The sequence below is a fragment of the Symphalangus syndactylus genome, chromosome 24 (genome assembly GCF_028878055.3).
Source record: "Symphalangus syndactylus isolate Jambi chromosome 24, NHGRI_mSymSyn1-v2.1_pri, whole genome shotgun sequence".
NCBI classification, from domain to species: domain Eukaryota; kingdom Metazoa; phylum Chordata; class Mammalia; order Primates; family Hylobatidae; genus Symphalangus; species Symphalangus syndactylus.
In genome coordinates, this window is record NC_072446.2 from 68,193,619 (window position 1) to 68,214,487 (window position 20,869).

The window sequence follows — 20,869 nt, forward strand, 5'->3', positions numbered from 1 at the left end:
TTTCTTGAAAAATCAGAGAATTTACTGCTGTAAAATGTCCAGTGATGGAGTAAGAATATTCAATAAGGCAGCCTGTTTTTCAGCAATATATATGCTCTTATTAAAGCATCAGTGACATATATCCTGTGTTATTCTTGAATTGTTACTGGTGGTTATGACCATACTTTACCATAATCAAAAGAATGTCGAAAAAGAGAAGGCAGGGAAGATTCTCCTGAGGTCATTATCGCTTGATAAATTTGGAGTGTTTGACTGGTCTCTAGAATTGTGATCTGAAAAATACTGGGTTATTTTGGACGGGTAAAAATTTGCCATTTCACTGTCTCAGAGTAACAATTATGGATCTGGAACCTGAGTTGTGGGGCCGCTCATGGCAAGAGGCAATTGAAAAGATGAGAATAGATGTTAAACTTCCTCTTACGTCTGAGCTAGTGCTAATGTATACACAATTTTCAGTGTTCAGATGACTTGAAACAAGAAGAAAAACAACATGTTGATAACTTTTATGCAATTTACAAGCGACTACAGAAAGTGCAGTCATGTTTTCTAATGGAAAAAGAAACGAGAAAAGGTATCTATTTTTTAATGATCACAAATAGAGTCCTGGCCAGTTAAAAAATTTCTGCTAATAAGGAATAACATTCTTTGTAGAAAATTAGATGTAAATAAAGCACAGGTTATAACAAAATGACAGCAACAAAAGTAAAACCCAAGCACATCATGATTCTAGCTTAAATAATTACTGATAAAATATATCTAGTCTATATAGTACTTCTAAGAGTTTTGTTGACATATGTTAAATGTATATTTAAAATATTAAAAATATTGAGTAGATAAATTAAGTAGATCTTATTTTATACTGTATTTTATGCATACTTTTTCAGTTAATATATGTTTTTCATGTCACATTTTTGTAAGCCCATTACTTCTAGTTATAGCCTATTTTATTATAGATACAGCAACTGACTTTTGAGTAAGACTTCCTGTTGAATACTTAGGTTTATTGGCCATTTGAAAAAGTTAATAAACACTACTATGATAAACCAGCTTGTAAATTAAATGTTACAAAACTACGTAATTTTTCTTCTCAGGAAAAATTCTTGAAAGTGTAAAGCCTTCAGTGACTTCACATTGGCTACGGAATAAAGTCAGGTTTTCTCACTTGGGCTCATATTTCCTCCACTCAGTTCCAGCCACACTGGACATATGATTAGTCTATTCATTGAGAGTTTGGCTTTCTTCCAGCTGGGCACCTAGTAGGAGTACATTTCCTGGGCCCTTTTGTTGAATTCCCATGACTAGTCTCATTATTATTTAAAAAATTATTTTTTTTTAGTTACATAGTAGATGTATTTATTTACGGAGTATAAGATAGTTTGATACAGGCACACAATTCGTAATAATCACTTCATGGTAAATGGGCATCCATCCTCTCAGGTATTTATCTTTTAAACAATCCAGTTATGCTCTTTTAGTTATTTTAAAATGCACAATTAAATTATTTTTGACTATAGTCACCCTGTTGTACTATTCAATGCTACATCTTATTTTTTCTTTCTAATTCCTTTTTGTACCCATTAACCATCCCTACTTCCCCCACACCCTCACTACCCTTCCCAGCCTCTAATAATCACTCTTCTACTCTCTATCTCCACGAGCTCAATTGTTTTAATTTTTAGATCTCACAAATAAGTGAAAATATGCAATGTTTGTATGTCTGTTCCTGGCTTATTTCACTTAACATAATGACCTTTAGGCCTTTTAGCCTTTTCCTCTTACCATTGTGACTGATAATATTCCAGACAGAGGCTGATTTATCAAATGGATCCAGAGTGAGAGGAATGAGGAGTAGAGCTGATTAGAGCAATGTCAATTCACAATTGCTATAAAACGTGAGTACAAAATAAAACTTTGGGCCAGACATGGTGGTTCATGCCTGTAATCCTAGCACTTTGGGAGGCTGAGGAGAGCAAATCACCTGAGGTCAGGAGTTCGAGACCAGCCTGACCAACCTGGTAAAACCCTGTCTCTACTAAAACTACAAAAATTAGTTAAGTGTGGTGGCACACACCTGTAATGCCAGCTACTCAGGAGGCTGAGGCAGGGGAATCACCTGAACCTGGGAGGTGGAGATTGCAGTGAGCTGAGATCGTGTCATTGCACGGCAGCCTGGGTGATGAGTGTGAAACTCTTTCTCAAAGAAAAGAAAGAAGGAAGGAAGGAAGGAAGGAAGGAAGGAAGGAAGGAAAGAAAGAAAGAAAGAAAGAAAGAAAGAAAGAAAGAAAGAAAGAAAGAAAGGGAAAGAAAGAAAGAAAGAAAGAAAGAAAGAAAGAAAGAAAGAAAGAAAGACAGAGAAAGAAGAAAGAAGAAAGAAAGAAAGAAAGAAGAAAGAAAGAAAGAAAGATAGAAAGAAAGAAAGAAAGAAAGAGAAAGAGAGAGAGAGAGAGGGAGGGAGGGGTAGTCATACACTAAGATACCTGCAGAGAAGGAAGGGAGGAAGGAAGGAAGGAAGGAAGGAAGGAAGGAAGGAAGGAAGGAAGGAAAGAAGGAAGGAAGGGAGAAAGAAAGAAAAATTTTGGTAGTTTAAATCACTGAAATGTTAGGCTTGTTTGTTACTGCAACATAACATGGCTTACCCTGACTGATACACTGATCTTTACATGCTTCATTGCTTTTCCTTCCTTAGGTTATTTGTACATATTATTACATTTGCCTGCCACTTCCCTTCCTTTACTAGTAAACATTTACTTACTCAATTCTTTAAAGCTCACTGCACCCTAGAAAATTTTGCCAAAATTCTGGGACTGCCCAATTTACCTTTATTATAGGCACTTTTAAGTCCACATAAATCTTTCTCAGAGCTTGCCAAAATGGCAGCTTTACATTGTTTACTTTATTAGTATGCCTACTTTTTTGTAATGTGTATCTTGTCTTATAGATCATAACCACTGTGAGAAGTAGATATTTTACAAAGTGCTTGGCACATAATAATCACTCAATAAATTATTTGCTAAATGAATAAATAAACATGAAAACACATTTCTAAGTTTTATCATTTTCTAGACAAATTGATATTTGAAAACATTTCATACCATATTGCATGAAAATGGCCATTCCTCTTAACCTGTATCAATAGCTTGCACATTTTAGGAATAAAAAGATCTCATTGCTCATTGTTTCAATCTTAATTTCTTTCAAAGTATGAAATATTTTCTTTTTTTTTTTTTTTTTTTTTTTTTTTTTTTTTTTTTTATTATACTTTAGGGTTTTAGGGTACATGTGCACAATGTGCAGGTTTGTTACATATGTATCCATGTGCCATGTTGATTTCCTGCACCCATTAATTCGTCATTTAGCATTAGGTGTATCTCCTAATGCTGTCCCTCCCCCTTCCCCCCACCCCACAACAGTCCCCGGAGCGTGATGTTCCCCTTCCTGTGTCCATGAGTTCTCATTGTTCAATTCCCACCTATGAGTGAGAACATGCGGTGTTTGGTTTTTTGTCCTTGCGATAGTTTACTGAGAATGATGTTTTCCAGTTTCATCCATGTCCCTACAAAGGACACGAACTCATCATTTTTTGCAATCCTGACATTCACGTGAAAATTCTAGAGGGCCAACTTTGCAATGTTGAGCTTCATTACGGTGTTGATCTCCACAAAACAAAACAACAATAACAAAAACCACTTTCTTTTTGTCTGACACTTGTGATCTTTTCCTCTAGAATTTGGTGTTGTTCAATTGATTGCTCTGTTTCAGTGAAGCAAACTGCATTTCCAGATTTAGAGCGCACCATCTGTTATAGAGGTATGTTGAAGGAATTTATCAATAAATATCTCATATATGTTGTGCCTTGTTTCAGAAAGCAGATACCTGCAGAGAGGACCAACACCAGTGTCCACTAGATTCACTGAGCTGTCTTGGTGTCTGAGTGGGTTTTCCCACCTTGTCACAATCACGATATCCTTTGCATCGTGTTGGGCTGGCCTACAATATATTACTGTTCTACGTACCACACACATGTGCCACAGATGGTCATTTTTAATTTCAGAGCTCAACTGTAATAAATTCAGCACATTAATATTTGGCTAAGATTAAGTGCTGGGAGGCTATCACGGAAAACTCATCAGTCAAGTCCATCTCTAACCATGCAGTGGTGATTCCATTTCTACAAAATAAATCTTTGTTATTCTCTCTCCTCTGCCTCACAACCTATTTTCTTTCTTTGTGAGGAAGATGTAAATTGAATCCACACGCTAACATTTGCTTACAAGCTGTGCAAAAGAACTCAGGGTTTTGGTATTTGGTTCAAAAAGACCTTTCTGAGAGACATGCTAATAGCTGCGTAAGTCAGAGTGGGTCCTGGGTTTCTTTTTGCCCTTTGTTTGGACTCTGCATTTATTTTATTATATTTTTCTAACTCAACTCAGTAGAAGGCAGCTGGATCAGCAGCAGCAGTTCTAGTGGAATCACTCTGTTGAGGGCATGATCCGATTTCTGTACTTAGGTTAAGAAAGAAGACAACATCTTCAGATGGGCATGTGATGAAAAAATACTAATACCAGATAAAATTGGACAAAACAATCACGAAAAAGCCCACAGAGATTAATATGTGATCATTAGGGATGTGAGAGAGTGAGAGAGGCTGAATAAGGACTAAATGAGGTACATATGAATAGGGTTGCAGGGAAAGACGAACTCTCAGGAACTTTGAGAAGAACATTATTTAGGTTTGGAAAAGGTTTTTTCACCATGGAGTTTCTTCCACCTCCTTGCCTTGAATATAACCTGTAATTCCTCAAAGGGCACTTCTTTCCTTGTAAGCCTCTTAAAGCAGTGACATTTCTTTTCTCTGGCTCTATGTGCCTCTGAGTTTGGAGGTGTATTGGTATACACCTTGCTTCTCATTGCCACTTTGAACTCATGCTATCCTGGCATAGCACCTTCTCCATCCTCTGGTTTTCTCCCCTATCCAGATCTTGGTCACTCGTTTCATTTACCAAAGACTTGGGCAACTGGCCCATAGATTTCTTCTTCATCCCAATTCTTTAACATCCACATATCTTTCCTTATACTCATCCCTTCCAAGTTGCCTTAGCTGCCCCTTCCCACAGTCACTCCTTGAACTTTGTCTGGACCTTGAACTGCTCAACTTTCATGAATTCTTAGTCATACTCTAAGCACAATATTGTCTCCTTCCCAATTTTCTGTCCAACTTGAGCCATGACCCACTGTCATTATTCTCTCTCTCAATAGACCTCATCCATTCTTTCTTTCAATTCACTCATTTTTTATTTATTTCCCTCCATTTAAATCTTATGCTCCCAAATTCATTATTGCAATAATATTCTTGCCAGTAACCCAGCTGGCACTGGCTCCTTTGTCCATATTTACATTGTAGTATCTTAATTTTGACCCCATTTAATTGCCATCTTTATGTTTACATCTGAACAAATCCACATGGCTGATATGCTATGCTATTTCATGAATTACACATTCCTGGTCACCAGTCTCAATAGTTCCATTTTCCTGGCCATTTTGTTACAATTTATGGTCATCTTATTCTTTTTACTCTCCATGAGGGTCATTTCAAATAAGCTCCACTCTTCTCAATGTCTAACCCCTCTTCTCCCTTAGTGTCACATGATATCACTTCCATTTAAGTCCTATCCCTCAACCTGGCTTTTGTATCTTACCTTTTCCAGTCATTTTATTAACTTGGATTATTTATCCCTTTCTCCCTTAAGTATTTAGCCTGGATAATATTATAATAATAGTAAGGTCATAATGATATGTTTGATATTGGTTACTGGCTTTTATGGTTAGCAGTTATAGCATTTAATTCATTAAATGTGTCCGCATTCAATTTATTTATATTATTTGTTTTGATTAAAAAGTCAAGAAAATTCCACTCATTTGAAACCATAATTACATGTATTAACTTTTTTTTTAAAAAAAAAACCTTGTTTTATAGTGTTAAGATTAACTGAACTAAAAACCTGAAAGTGAATTATTAGGGCACTATTTTGTTATAAATTGCAAACAATATCTTATAATTGGTAACATTCCTTATTGTAATTGTAAAAGTCAAACGACAAAAGGCCAAAATATATCATATAAAGGTAATGCAGTAATATGCGATTATTAAAACATGATGGACTGCTATATGTGAACTTATTATTAAACAACTGCCTTGACAGAAGCTTCCTTTGAGTGATAAATGTAAGCCTTGACTGAGGCTTGAGTATAAGATACAGGCGCTAGTGCTGTAGCCCCTTGATCTTCAAGTATGGTCTGGGTATAGCAACGTCAGTATTGCCTGGGAACTAGTCAGAAATGCAGAATCTCAGGCTCTACCTGGAGAACACTGAATCAGAATCCCTGAGAGTGGGGCCCAGCGATCAGTGTTTTAAAAAGTCATGTGATCTTGATGCAGTTCCAGATTGAGGGGGTGCTGAGGTAGAAGTCCATGCACTTGGACATTATAACTACATAGGTATGTATAGGCCAGAGGTGACACAAAGGTCAGTTTAGAAGCCCTAGGGTAGTGCAAGTCTTAATTTAAGATTCATTTATAAGCATTTTAAATTTTTGTAGATAGAAGGTAGAAGGAGATGCATTTAAATTTCATGTAAAATAAATTAACTTGAATGCAAACGATTATTCCAATATATCCAGTTTGTAGTATAAATTAAATATTTGTTTCAATTTTGTATTGATGTTTTACAAACAGATAATTATATTTCAAAGAGAAATGTGGATTAAAATGTCTGGAAGTCCTGAGATAAAATCCCATCACTACTATGTAGTTGATCACAATTTGCTGGGACAGAAAGGCAGAAAGAGACAGTTAAGACTCTGGGGTCTCTGAGAACCAAGCAAATGGTATTATGAGACAAGAAGAGGAAACCTCTGGCTAAGAATGTGGATAGATAGGGAGCTTCTAGGCCCAGGCAGGGAGGAATTACACACTTAGGAAGTATAAGCCCATTGATATGGTTGTAGGGTTTTGCAGTCTGATGGACAAACAATGTCAGCTTCTTCTCTTTTGATTTTTAAACACTTTAAGATTTAATTCATGGCCAGGCACGGTAGTGCATGCCTGTAATCCCAGCACTTTGGGAGGCCGAGGCTGGCAGATAACTTGAGGTCAGGAGTTCGAGACCAGCATGGCCAACACGGTGAAACCCCATCTCTACCCAAAAACAAAAATTAGCCGGGTGTGGCTGCGGATGCCTGTAATCCCAGCTACTTGGGAGGCTGAGTCAGGAAAATCACATGAACCCGGGAGGCGGAGGTTGCAACGAGCTGAGATCGTGTCACTGCACTCCAGCCTGAGTGACAGAGTGAGACACGGTCTCAAAAAAAGAAAAAACATATATATATATAAGATTTAATTCACATACCATGAAATTCACCAACTTCAGATTTATAGTTCGATTATTTTTAGCATATTCACAGACTTATACTACCATCACCACTATATAATTTTAGAACATTTTAATCATCCCACAAGGAAACTTTGATATCCATTTAGCATCACTATCCATCTTTCCTACACCCACAATCCTCAACTGTAGGCAAACTCTACTCTACTTCTGTTTCTGTAGATTTGCCTATTCTGCACTTTTCATATAAGTAAAATCATTTAATATATTTTTTTTGTATATTTTTTATGCCTGACTTCTTTTACTTTGTATGTTTTCAATGTTCAACCACATTATGGAATGTATCAGCACTTTATTACTTTTATTGCTGAATAAAATTGCAATATGTGATTGTATGGATATAACACATTTTATTGACCATTCATCGATTGCAGGACATTTGGGTTGTTTCTACTTTATGGCTATTATGAATAATGCTTGAGATGAATATTTGTGAACAATTAGCAAAATTGTTCTTGAGATGAATATTTGTGAACAATTTAGCAAAAGGAACTATCATCAGAGTGAACAGGCAACCTACAGAATGGGAGAGAATTTTTGCAATCTATCCATGTGACAACGGGCTAATATCCAGAATCTACAAAGACCTTAAACAAATTTACAAGAAAAAAAAACAAACAACCCCATCAAAAATGGGCAAAGTATATGAACAGACACTTCTCAAAAGAAGACATTTATGTGGTTAACAAATATATGAAAAAAGCTCATCATCACTGGTCATTAGAGAAATGCAAATGAAAACCACAATGTGATACAATCTCAGGCCAGTTAGAATGGCAATCATTAAAAAGTCAGGAAACAATAGATGCTGGAGAGGATGTGAAGAAATAGGAAAGCTTTTACACTGTTGGTGGGAGTGTAAATTAGTTCAACCATTGTAGAAGACAGTGTGGAAAATCCTCAAGCATCTAGGATTAGAAATATCATTTGACCCAGCAATCCCATTACTAGGTATATACCCAAAGGATTATAAATCATTCTACTATAAAGACACCTGCACACCTATGTTTATTGCAGCATTGTTCACAATAGCAAAGACTTTGAACCAACTCAAATGCCCATCAATGATAGGCTGGATAAAGAAAATGTGGCACATATACACCATGGAATAATATGCAGCCATAAAAAAGGATGAGGTGATGTCCTTTGCAGGGACATGGATGAAGCTGGAAACCATCATTCTCCACAAAGTAACACAGGAACAGAAAACCAAACACAGCATATTCTCACTCATAAGTGGGAGTTGAACAATGAAAACACATGGACACAGGGAGAGGAACATCACACACCAGGGCCTGCTGCCAAGTCTGTCCCACAGGCTCTGGCCAAGTAACAGATGACAGGAGTACTCAGACATGGGTAACTGTGAAAGAGCGGGCTGGGGACTGCCGGCACTAGGGGCCGAAGACAGTTAGCAGTCCCTTTAAGCCAATGATGTTCACCTTTATTTAGTACAGATTTAATGACAAAGGCTTGGAACAAACATGATTTGTGGGTAATTAACATTGTTGACTCCCTGAGTAGAGAGCAGTCTTGCATGCAAATGATCAAAGGTTGGTTTCTGAAGACAGGAGTAAACAAATTTATCCAGCTCAGTTCCTTTACATTCCCTTGTTACATTCCTAGCCTTTGCTCTCAGGCTCCAGATAAGAGAATTTGGCTGCCTTCAGCCATAATTTCCTTCCGAAGCTTTTGCAAAACCTCCTGGCCTTCCAAGAAGGTTTGCATCTTTCCTGTAATTTCTCCCACCACCCTGACCGATCTCCTTCAGGGACCTGTTGGTGGGTGGGGTGTTAGGGGAGGGATGACATTAGGAGAAATACCTAATGTAGATGATGGATTGACGGGTGCAGCAAACCACCATGGCACGTGTACACCTATGTAACAAGCCTGCACATTCTGCACATGTATCCCAGAACTTAAAGTATAATAATAATAGTAATAATAAATGAGATCCTGTCATTTGCAATAACATGGATGGAACTGGAGCTCATTATGCTAAGTGAAGTAAGCCAGGCACAGAAAGATGAACATCACATGTTCTCACTTATTTGTGGGATCTAAAAATCAAAATAATTGAACTAATGAAGATAGAGAGCAGAGAGATGCTTATCAGAGACTGGGAAAGGCAGAGGGAGGTTGGGGTTCGGGGAAGGAGATGGGGATGGTGAATCAGATACAAAAAACTGTTAGAAAGAATGAATAAGACCTAGTATTTGATAGCACAATAGAGCGACTATAGTCAACTATAATTTAATTGTACATTTAAAAATAACTAAGAGTATAATTGCATTGTTTGTAACACTCAAGATAAATACTTCAGGGAATTGATACCCCATTTTACATGATGTGATTATTACACATTGCATGGCTGTATGAAAACATCTCATGTTCCCCATAAATATATATGCCTACAATGTACCCACAAAAATAAAAACAAAAGTTTAAAAAGTTTTTTAAGTTATATTTTATTTTTGATTAGCATATAAAAATTATGACTATGCACATAATTATGGGGGCAATGTGATGTTCTGATATATGTATATATTGGGTAATAATCAAATCGGGGTAACTCATTGTGGTTTTGATTTGTGTTTCCCTAATGAGTAATGTTTTCATGTGCTTACTGGCCATTTGTATGCCTTCTTTGGAGAAATGCCAGGCACATCTTTTGTGTTTTTATTATTGAGTTGTCATAGATTCTGTATATTCTGAGTACAAGTTCTTTATTATCTATGTGATTTGCCTTGATGAAGTATGATTTATCTATTTTTGTTCCTTTTTTTCTCTTGTGCCTACGGTGTTATATCTAAGTCTTTCTGATTAACAATGTCAAAAAGTTTTACTTCTATATTTTCTTCTAATGGTCTCATAGTTTTAGCTCTTATCTTCACTTCTAGGATCTATTTTTTGCTAACTTTTATTCACGAATTTTCTTCTGTACCCCTATCAAAAATCAATTGACCACAAATGCAAGGATTTTATTTCTGGACTCTGAATACGAGTCCATTGGTTGATATGTTTATTTTTGTGCCAATATCATGCCATCTTATTTTTGTAGTTTTGTACTAAGTTTAGCATCAGGAACCCTCACATTTTTCTTCTTTTCAAGACTGCTTTGACTATGCTGGGATCTTTGTATTTTCATATGAATTTTAGGCTCCTGTTTTCAATTTCTGATGGAAAACCATCTAGATTTTGTTTATTTGCATTAAGCTTATAGATCTGCTGTATTTTCTTATACGATTGTAAGTACCCTCTATATGTCAGTGAATCCCAAATCTCTACACTTGATCTGTATGTATCTTAGGAATTCTAGACCTGTGTATATGACTGTCAGCTCGGCTATGTTTGAAGCATCTCAAACTTACCATGCTTCACTCTTGCTGTTTTTCCTCATTACCTGGACCTCCTCTAGCTTTCTCCCTCCCAGTCAATGGCATTCCTGTTTACCTAGTGGATTATGACTGTGTATTAGAGCAAATTCCCTTGGCTGTAGATGATTTAGACATAAAAAGTTTCATTTTTCTCATGGAAATAAAGGCTAGAGGTATGCAGGCCTGGGATGACATGGTCCAAGTTGACTACTAAAGTTACAACTTCACATTTCATTTCTAGATAGAAGGGTTTAGAAAAAAAAGAATAAGGTCTTGATGCCATCCTTTAAAGGAAACATGTCAGAAGGCCCCAACACTTCCACTTATATTTTACTGGTCAGTCGTTAGCAAGCTGCACGACCATACATAGCTGAAAGTGAGACAGAAACACATAGATCTTATCTGTATCTCCTGGCACATCAAATAAATTTCAGGTTCTATTGTTGGCAGCATGGTCAAGTTTTGGCGAGGGCCCCCTTGCAAGTTGCAAACTGACTACTTCCTCTTATAGTCCCACGTGGTGGAAAGAGAATGAGAGAGCTCTTTGGGGTCTCTCTCATAAGGGCACCCATCCCATTAATGAGGGCTCTACCCTCATGACATAATTGCCCCCCAAGTGCCCCACCTTCTAATACCATCACATTGGTGATTAGGATTTCAGCATGTGAATTTTGTGGGGACAAAAACATTCAGTCCATTGTAGGCATTTTTCCTTTTTGCCTAGGAAAGTTAAATTTCCATTAATGTAATCTGAGTGAACATTTGCATTTTTAACAACTTCATCACTGTTGTGCTTGTGGCCAATTAAGTCCTCAGAGTCTTTATCAAGTAAATGAATGCTAGGGCAGTTATGTACTTTGAATTAATGTTTGAGCCTAAGATAATTTTAAACATATCATTGCTAATCTCAAATTTTTGTTATTTGTTATAGTATTTTGTTTTTGAGATAATTCTTAACCTATTGCATTCTGCTTTGTTTATCACTGATATCAATAGATACGGCATACTTGGTACATATTAAGCCTAATTACATACCTTTTGTTCTGGAGAAATAATATACATGGTGAAAAGTAAGCAATAAAATGGTGGCAAGTATGTTAATAGGAAGAAAGCATCTGCCATGCATAACTTTCTAAGTCAGGTGTGATTGTAATATCAAAGACAGGCCTTTATTTCCAGGGAATTAATGAACAGATAAAGAGGACCATGAAACAAAAAATAGAAAAACAAAATGATGTGGTGATTTTTTATCAAAGCAATGACAACAGATGGGCTGAAAACTCTCTTGAGGGATCAGTCATCTTCATTTGAAGTGTTTCATGGTTATTTGAAAGCCAAAACTAACCTGATTGCAGTATTGTATGTAAGAGAGTGTGTGTATGTGTGTATTTCTTCAAACAAAAGAAGGGAATTAAAGACTTATATCCAGAGCTTTTCATAGTTAAGTGTTTAAGGAGTGAAGTGTTTCTAGGGAGTCTGGGTGCACCATACTTCATACTTGGAGAATTCCCACCAAGATGATTTGTGAGCCAGTGTAGTGTTCACATGTAACACTGGAAAGATCAACATCCACGAGCTTATTTGCAGTCTGGACAATGTTAGGCACTTGTCACAATCTTGGCCCCAAATGTGATTTCTGGGAGGCACATTTTTAGGAGACATCATTGAGTTTTTCCAGTGTCCATGGACCAATGTCTGCACCACAGAATCAGAGCCTGGAAGATCCCTGTTTCTACTAGTGAATCCAGTTTTTCCACTGCACAGTGAGGCTACATCTAACTGGTAAACCAAAGATGGATGAGAACCATGCCTTTTCTGAGAACTCTCTGGAGAATATTTCACAAACTCAACCGGCCATTCATTCTTGTGTCAAGTGAGTCCTGCTTGTTAAGAAATTCTTCCTTGTGTTTAACCTCTGAAAGTCTGTGACTAAGCAAGCTTTCACTATTTTGTCAAGTAGAGATGAGAAAAAATTTGGAAACCATATAATCAGGGCCATTAAGTCTCTTTCACCTTTGTCCCCTCTGGTTTACAAAATAAGTTCAGGTTCTTTCACTTTCTCTGATTGTCATATATCTATGTTTATCATTTCTTAGTGGTCTGGAACATTCTCACATTTTTTGCTTACACCTGGGAAACTTAAGTTTCCTTTACTCACAGGCTAATGTTCTTTCTTGTTCACCTCAATTAGTTCCCCTTTACATCTCTAGTGAACCTAGCATTTCTAGAATACAAAATTTAGAAAAGTAAGTGTTCATAGTAATATTGTTATTTGGTAGAAAATGATAGTTCTTAGGAGAAAAGTAAATTGTTTTACTATTTTAAAGCCTTGAGAGTGAGAATCAAAACCATGATGGGATTCCCATCCCTCTGAGGCAAGTATGTTCTACACTACCTGTCATTCTCTAGGCAGGAGTATGAACCAAGGTGAGTTTGTAGATGTTCCTGGTCTTGGTTCAGGGTTTTTGGTGATGCAAACACTAATCATCATGGCCATCCAATGCTAGTTCCAGTGAGGACTGCTGGTTTTGACTTGTGCTCTGTAAGTGCATCCTACAACAAAGAACGCTCCTCACCTTCTTAAACATACACTCTGTATCTTTATTTATAATATTAACAGGACCAACCTTATTGGGAGCTTATAATGGGCAATGCATTTTTCTAAAAGCCTTACATAGATTACATAATTTAATTTTCTCAACAGTGCTACCAGGTGAGTACTCTTTTCCCATACATTTTACTGATGAGAAAATTGAGTTATAGAAGTTTAGGTAGGTTTCCCAAGGTCAACATCTGAAAACTGGCAAAGCTGAGCTTTGAGTTCATGTCTTTTTTATCCACAGCCATGAATGTAGACACTTTGTCTTCTTTTTCTTTCTGCATATTAAAGTGCTTCCTGTTTGTAATAGATTGATGGTAAAAAAAAATGGTCTTTTTTAAAAAAAATATTGTAGAGATAGGAATCTCATTATGTTGCACAGGCTGGTCTCGAATTCTGGGGCTCAAGGGATCCTCCCTCCTTGGCCTCCCAAAGTGCTGGGATTACAGGTGTGAGCCACTGTGCCTGACCAAATGATTCAATTTTTTTTTTTAACCCACCCTGTATCCACAGCCTTTGCAATGCTGCATTGTAGCTTCTCCATTCAAGAGCTGGGATTCACTTCCCCACTCTCCCATCCTTGTGACTGTTTTTGACCAATAGAATGTAGCAGTATTAATAGTGTGGAACTTTCAAGTCTTTGACTCACTCAAGAGATCTTGTGCTATTCCACTGTTCCCCTTGGGAACCTGCCTAGTTGCCATGTGAATAAGCTCAGATGAGCCTGCTAAGAAATAAGATGCATGGTGGAAGAGATCCCAGTTGTCCCATCAGAAGAAGGACTTTTAGAAGAACCTAAGTGAGAAAAGTCAGAGATGTCAGAGGAAGAAGCTAAGCAAATGTTATCATAGCTAGACATTAGTTTCAGCTTGATCCAATGGGGAACACTAAACCATAAATTGTACCATAGAGTTGGTTCCACTTTGAGGCAGGTTGAATACACCCATGCATCTGCCCTTGCATGTGTGTCTATGTGTAGTGTATATGTGTGCTTCGCTCCCCAAGCATTAGCAAAGAGCAATTCTCTTAGAAGAGGGAACCTGTGAGACACATCTGAGGGAGTGATACATTGGTCCAGTGACGGGAACTTGGCAGGGCACCTTTAGTTTTTCCTGAAGTTACTTGGGAAGAAGTAAAATCACAGACTTTTCTTGTCCAGGAACTCACAAGGTGAAGAAAGTCAGCTGCATGCACGTAGTCTATGGTAAAATAAAAAACAGTCGACTCAATACATATATTGAGCAATGAGAATATATATATATATATAAGCGAAAAGTTGTATGACAGAAAATACATATCTGTATACACACATATATAATATGCAATTGTCCCTTTGTATCATGGTGGGATTGGTTTCATGACCTGTGAATGCTCAAGTTCCTGGAGGGGCAACTACATATATGCACACAAAAAAACATATATACATGTACATGACAATATATAAGTACCACTTACACAGGCAAATACACAGAAGCACACATATCCTGATATATATAGAATAAGTCTGAAATACATCAAATATAAACTGTGATTATCAAAGCCTTTTGGGATTAAATATATTTTTGTTTTCTTTATGACTTTCTTCATTTTCAAACTTTCTTAGCTGAGCACGTATAGATTTAATAATTACAAAGAAACAGAAAATTGTTGGAGAATGTAATGTAGATCCCAAGTATGCAAAGCATCATACAATTTTAAAGCCTTTTATATACATTATGACAGGCATTGCCATGTTGGAGTCACAAGACCCCTTAGTAAATAGTGAGATAAAAACATTGCTTTAGAAGTCTTCTTCCTGTGAAATCTCTGTGAATATGTCTTTGACTTCTGGAAGGGGCCAGTTTCAATTAGAGGCCATTCTGGTGACCATAGTGAGTGACCTTGCACGTAGCTCCCTAGAGCTTTAAGCAAGTGTAAATAGAGCTACCATGTTGGTGAGCCCCTTAAACATTTTAGGTTTTTTATTTTTCATGTAACATAAAACTTGAAAATTTTCATGAAAATTTGGACTAGTCTTTGGAGACTTCTCCACATCTAAATTTCAGGGATTCTGAGTCAATGTGGATTCAACCAATAAATGATTTTCAGAACACTCACGGGGTGATGACGTTATTGACAAAGGATAAATGAGAATCTTTCCTTTAAGCATCAGAAGCAAACTTAGAGCAAAGAGTCATAGGATAGCTCCGTTTACAGTAAGAAAAAAACCTTTCAGTTTTTACTAAAGACTACCCTTAGTGGTTGTACTTATTGCTTGAATTGGGATTTTTCCACTGCTGTTAAAAACACTCAGAATGAGAAGGACCTGTATGGCTGCTTTCCTGCTCTCTGGTCAGCTTGAAGGGACAAATGGAAATTTTGCTAAGACACAGCTCTGCAGAGGGGAAGGACCCAGAAGAGAAAGTGGGTGGGAAGAGGTGAGAAGTCAATGATCCAAATCCTTGATCTCTGGAGGCAAATGGCAAGCCCGGTCTCTGGAGATAGCTTCACCAAGATTATCTACATTGTCTTTCAGAGCTTAAACCCATCTCTAAGCTGCGGGTATTCAATTTTGTCTTCAGGCCACGTGTTTCCAATACACCTGACACTTAAACATTCAATTATCAATTTAGTACTTCTACTTAGATGTCTCATATGCGTCTCTAGCTTAGTATGGCCAAACAGAGTCCTTAGTTTCCCCTTCGAGCCTGGTTCTCCTCACCTTTTCCATCTCTGTAAACAGCTCTACCATCGACCCAGTTACCAAAGCCAGAAGCCTGAGAATCATTCTTGACTTCTCCCTTTCCGTCATCCCCCACATCCAATTCATCAGCAGGCCCTGTCAATTCTCTCTCCAAAATATACCTCATGCTCATCTATTTTTCTCAATCTTGAGAACTCCCTGTCTATATAAACCACCATTGTGTCTTACCCAGATATCTGCAACCATCTAAAGATTGGGTTATTTGTTTCTGCTCTTGCCTCAACAATTTGTACTCCACATCACAGCCAGAAGGACCTTTTAAAACCTTAAATTCATATTATGTCACTTCTCTGCTTAAATCCGTTGTTCTTAGAATAAAAACTATGCTCCCATTTATGACCTATAAATGCCCTCGTGATCTGGATCTTTCTCCTCCTCATCTTCATCTACCATTCTTTCTCTGAAAATATTTAGGAGGCTTAACTTGTTTTAAAGTCTCAAAACATACCCACTTATTTAGGCTACAAGGTGTTTCTCTACTCTCTTCTCTGCCTGGAATATTTTTTTCCTCATTGATCAGATCTTGCTGTGGTTTGTCTCTTCTATCAGCGCCCAGCTTAAGTTTTGCTTCATCAAAATGGCCTTACTCTCATTCTGTACCATAATTCCCTGTTAATTTTTCTTGTAGCACTCATAAAAATCAATTATCATCTATTTATTGATTTATTTATGAATAGCCAGTCTCCCTCATTTGAGCATAAGCTCTCAGAAGATAGGCACTTTACCCCTACACAGTGCTTGGTTCATAATAGGCACTTCGTAAGTCTTTCTCAAATGTATGGATAGGGCCGGGCATGATGGCTCACACCTGTAATCACAGCACTTTGGGAGGCCAAGGCAGGAGAATTGCTTGAGCTCAGGAGTTCCAGACCAGCCTGGGCAACATGGCGAAACCTCATCTCTACAAAAAAAATACAAAAATTAGCCTGGCATGGTGGCACACACCTGTGGTCTCAGCTACTTGGGAGGCTGAGGTGGAAGGACCACTTGAGACCAGGAGGTGGAGGCTGCAGTGAGCCGATACTGCACCACTGCATTCCAACCTGACAAAGTGAGACTCTGTCTCAATAAAAAAACCCAAAACAGCTACAAGAAAACAAACAAACACATGGATAGATATGTGGACTTGGGCCTCAACTGGTGGAAGATCCAAGCATATTTTTGACCAAAATGGCAGGACCACAGAATGGGGAGTAATAGCTTTAGAAGCCACTACTTTGAAGATAGTTCTCAATTGGAAGATAGTTCTTAACTGGATTTATAACCATTAGAGAGTTTAGCTAAAGAAAAAAAAATGTGATTAGTTCATGATCAGACATCTCTCTGTGTAATACCTGCTGAATGGAATGGATTCCAGATCGGTAGTGACAGCTAATGTTTTGCTGGCATATTTTCAGAGAAATTTTTGGTCCACCCTTCTGCTCCTGAATCTATGTGTCAAATAACCCTCCTATTAGCCTGTGCAGGGAATTCAACACAGAGTTCTAAACTCAGCTTTTCTCAAAAGTATTCACGTGACTTGAGCAGTCAATGAACTTCCAACCCTCAATGTTTTATCTATAAAATAATGGTGACAGGGAAATTGGAAAATATTTTTCTCCAGTTTAGTCTTAATTCTAATGTTTAATGATTTCAAGAGACAGATTTATTATCCTTTAATCTACAGATAGGCCCTAAGCCGTAGCATGTTTTTTCTAAGCACTCTTGTGCTTTGTGTACTTCCTCCAGCTTTTTTTTTGCCATCTATACAATTACTAATTAGCATCTTTCTTTAAATTGACTCACTTTTATTTCGCTTACCATGTCACTGCTATATATGAAAAACACAGAATGAATTGTTATAATTTAAATTATAATTTAAAAATTAAGAACATGTTAAAACTAGATATAATAATTAGTTGTATAGCTTTAGTAACAATTTTATCCTTAACTCCTTATATAATAGAAAAACATTGTTTAAAAGTTGCAGACTGGCCGCGCATGGTGGCTCACGCCTGTAATCCCAGCACTTTGAGAGGCTGAGGCGGGCAGATTGCGAGTTCAGGAGATTGAGACCATCCTGGCTAACACGGTGAAACCCCGTCTCTACTAAAGATACAAAAAATTAGCTGGGTGTGGTGGCGGGTGCCTGTAGTCCCAGCTACTCTGGAGGCTGAGGCAGAAGAATGGCGTGAACCCGGGAAGTGGAACTTTCAGTGAGCCGAGATCGTGCCACTGCCCTCCAGACTGGGTGACAGAGCAAGACTCCGTATCAGATAAATAAACAAATAAATAAAAGTTGCAGACTTGGGTTCAAAGTCCAGCTCTTTCAAATCCAAGTTGGGAGAATTGAAATAAATTTCTTGAAACTTAGTTTCTTTGAGAGCAAAATAGGGATAGATTTAGATGTAGATAGATATAGTTTGACTCAACAGAAGGGTTAAACTAGCAAAAGAGAAGAATTTAAAATCAAGTATTTTCTTCTTGTATTTTGAGCCCTTTTTATTGTCTGGGGCAGAGAGCCTACTTGACAAAAAAAAAAAAAAAAAAAAACGTGTCATGCCTCCTGGAAAACATGCCAAAATGCCAAAACATTCACTAAACAGATACCTAAGGGATTCATAAAAAATGTTTGATATTCAAAAGCAACAATTGTGATCTTAAAACACTGCATTGTCATTACCATTATGGCTATTGATAGAAGGTGCTTATTCAAGCTGTTAACACTTAATGTGGTTGCATTTGTTTCATTTAGCAATAAGAGGGATATTTTAAAAAATAGATGCAGAAAATATATGGGAGTCTTTTCACTGCTGTTGTTCAAGTTTGACTGAATTAATTTTCTCTGTCTTATGTTTATGGTGCAAACAAGTTTGGTTCCTAAGTCTTTTTATTTATTTATTTATTTATTTATTTATTTATTTATTTATTATACTTTAGGTTTTAGGGTACATGTGCACAATGTGCAGGTTTGTTACATATGTATCCATGTGCCATGTTGATTTCCTGCACCCATTAACTCGTCATTTAGCATTAGGTATATCTCCTAATGCTGTCCCTCCCCCCTCCCCCCACCCCACAACAGTCCCCGGAATGTGATGTTCCCCTTCCTGTGTCCATGAGTTCTCATTGTTCAATTCCCACCTATGAGTGAGAACATGCGGTGTTTGGTTTTTTGTCCTTGCGATAGTTTACTGAGAATGATGTTTTCCAGTTTCATCCATGTCCCTACAAAGGACACGAACTCATCATTTTTTATGGCTGCATAGTATTCCATGGTGTATATGTGCCACATTTTCTTAATCCAGTCTATCATTGTTGGACATTTGGGTTGGTTCCAACTCTTTGCTATTGTGAATAGTGCCGCAATAAACATACGTGTGCATGTGTCTTTATAGCAGCATGATTTATAGACCTTTGGGTATATACCCAGTAATGGGATGGCTGGGTCAAATGGTATTTCTAGTTCTAGATCCCTGAGGAATCGCCACACTGACTTCCACAATGGTTGAACTAGTTTACAGTCCCACCAGCAGTGTAAAAGTGTTCCTATTTCTCCACATCCTCTCCAGCACCTGTTGTTTCCTGATTTTTTAATGATGGCCATTCTAACTGGTGTGAGATGGTATCTCACTGTGGTTTTGATTTGCATTTCTCTGATGGCCAGTGATGATGAGCATTTCTTCAGGTGTTTTTTGGCTGCATAAATGTCTTCCTTTGAGAAGTGTCTGTTCATGTCCTTTGCCCACTTTTTGATGGGGTTGTTTGTTTTTTTCTTGTAAATTTGTTTGAGTTCATTGTAGATTCTGGATATTAGCCCTTTGTCAGATGAGTAGGTTGCAAAAATTTTCTCCCATTCTGTAGGTTGCCTGTTCACTCTGATGGTAGTTTCTTTTGCTGTGCAGAAGCTCTTTAGTTTAATGAGATCCCATTTGTCAATTTTGGCTTTTGTTGCCATTGCTTTTGGTGTTTTAGACATGAAGTCCTTGCCCACGCCTATGTCCTGAATGGTATTGCCTAGGCTTTCTTGTAGGATTTTAATGGTTTTAGGTCTAACATTTAAGTCTTTAATCTATCTTGAATTAATTTTTGTATAAGGTGTAAGGAAGGGATCCAGTTTCAGCTTTCTACATATGGCTAGCCAGTTTTCCCAGCACCATTTATTAAATAGGGAATCCTTTCCCCATTTCTTGTTTTTGTCAGGTTTGTCAAAGATCAGATAGTTGTAGATATGCGGCATCATTTCTGAGGGCTCTGTTCTGTTCCATTGATCTATATCTCTGTTGTGGTACCAGTACCATGCTGTTTAATGGCCATACTGCCCAAAGTAATTTATAGATTCAATGCCATCCCCATCAAGCTACCAATGACTTTCTTCACAGAATTGGAAAAAACTACTTTAAAGTTCATATGGAACCAAAAAAGAGCCCACATCACCAAGTCAATCCTAAGCCAAAAGAACAAAGCTGGAGGCATCATGCTACCTAAGTCTTTTTCTCCAACACTTAGCTATTCACTTAGCAGCCATCAAGCTCCAAGATGTGTTTCTTCTAAGGCCTTGAGCTAACTTGAGGCTGGCCAGTGGTCCAAAGCTAAATCTGCATATTTTACATAAAGCATCAGCTGAATTTCTCAGCAAACCTTTCTGAATTTCCTTCCCATTCAAAATGTTAGCATTTTATTCAATATAATTCTTTATTGAGCCTGTATAGTGGTCTTTGTC

General features: G+C 37.5%; 1 pseudogene; it reads left to right on the forward strand.

Moving 5' to 3' along the window:
- LOC129474400 (serine/arginine-rich splicing factor 10-like) overlaps positions 1–20,869 on the forward strand; it is a 63,911-nt pseudogene that overhangs the window by 7,045 nt on the left and 35,997 nt on the right.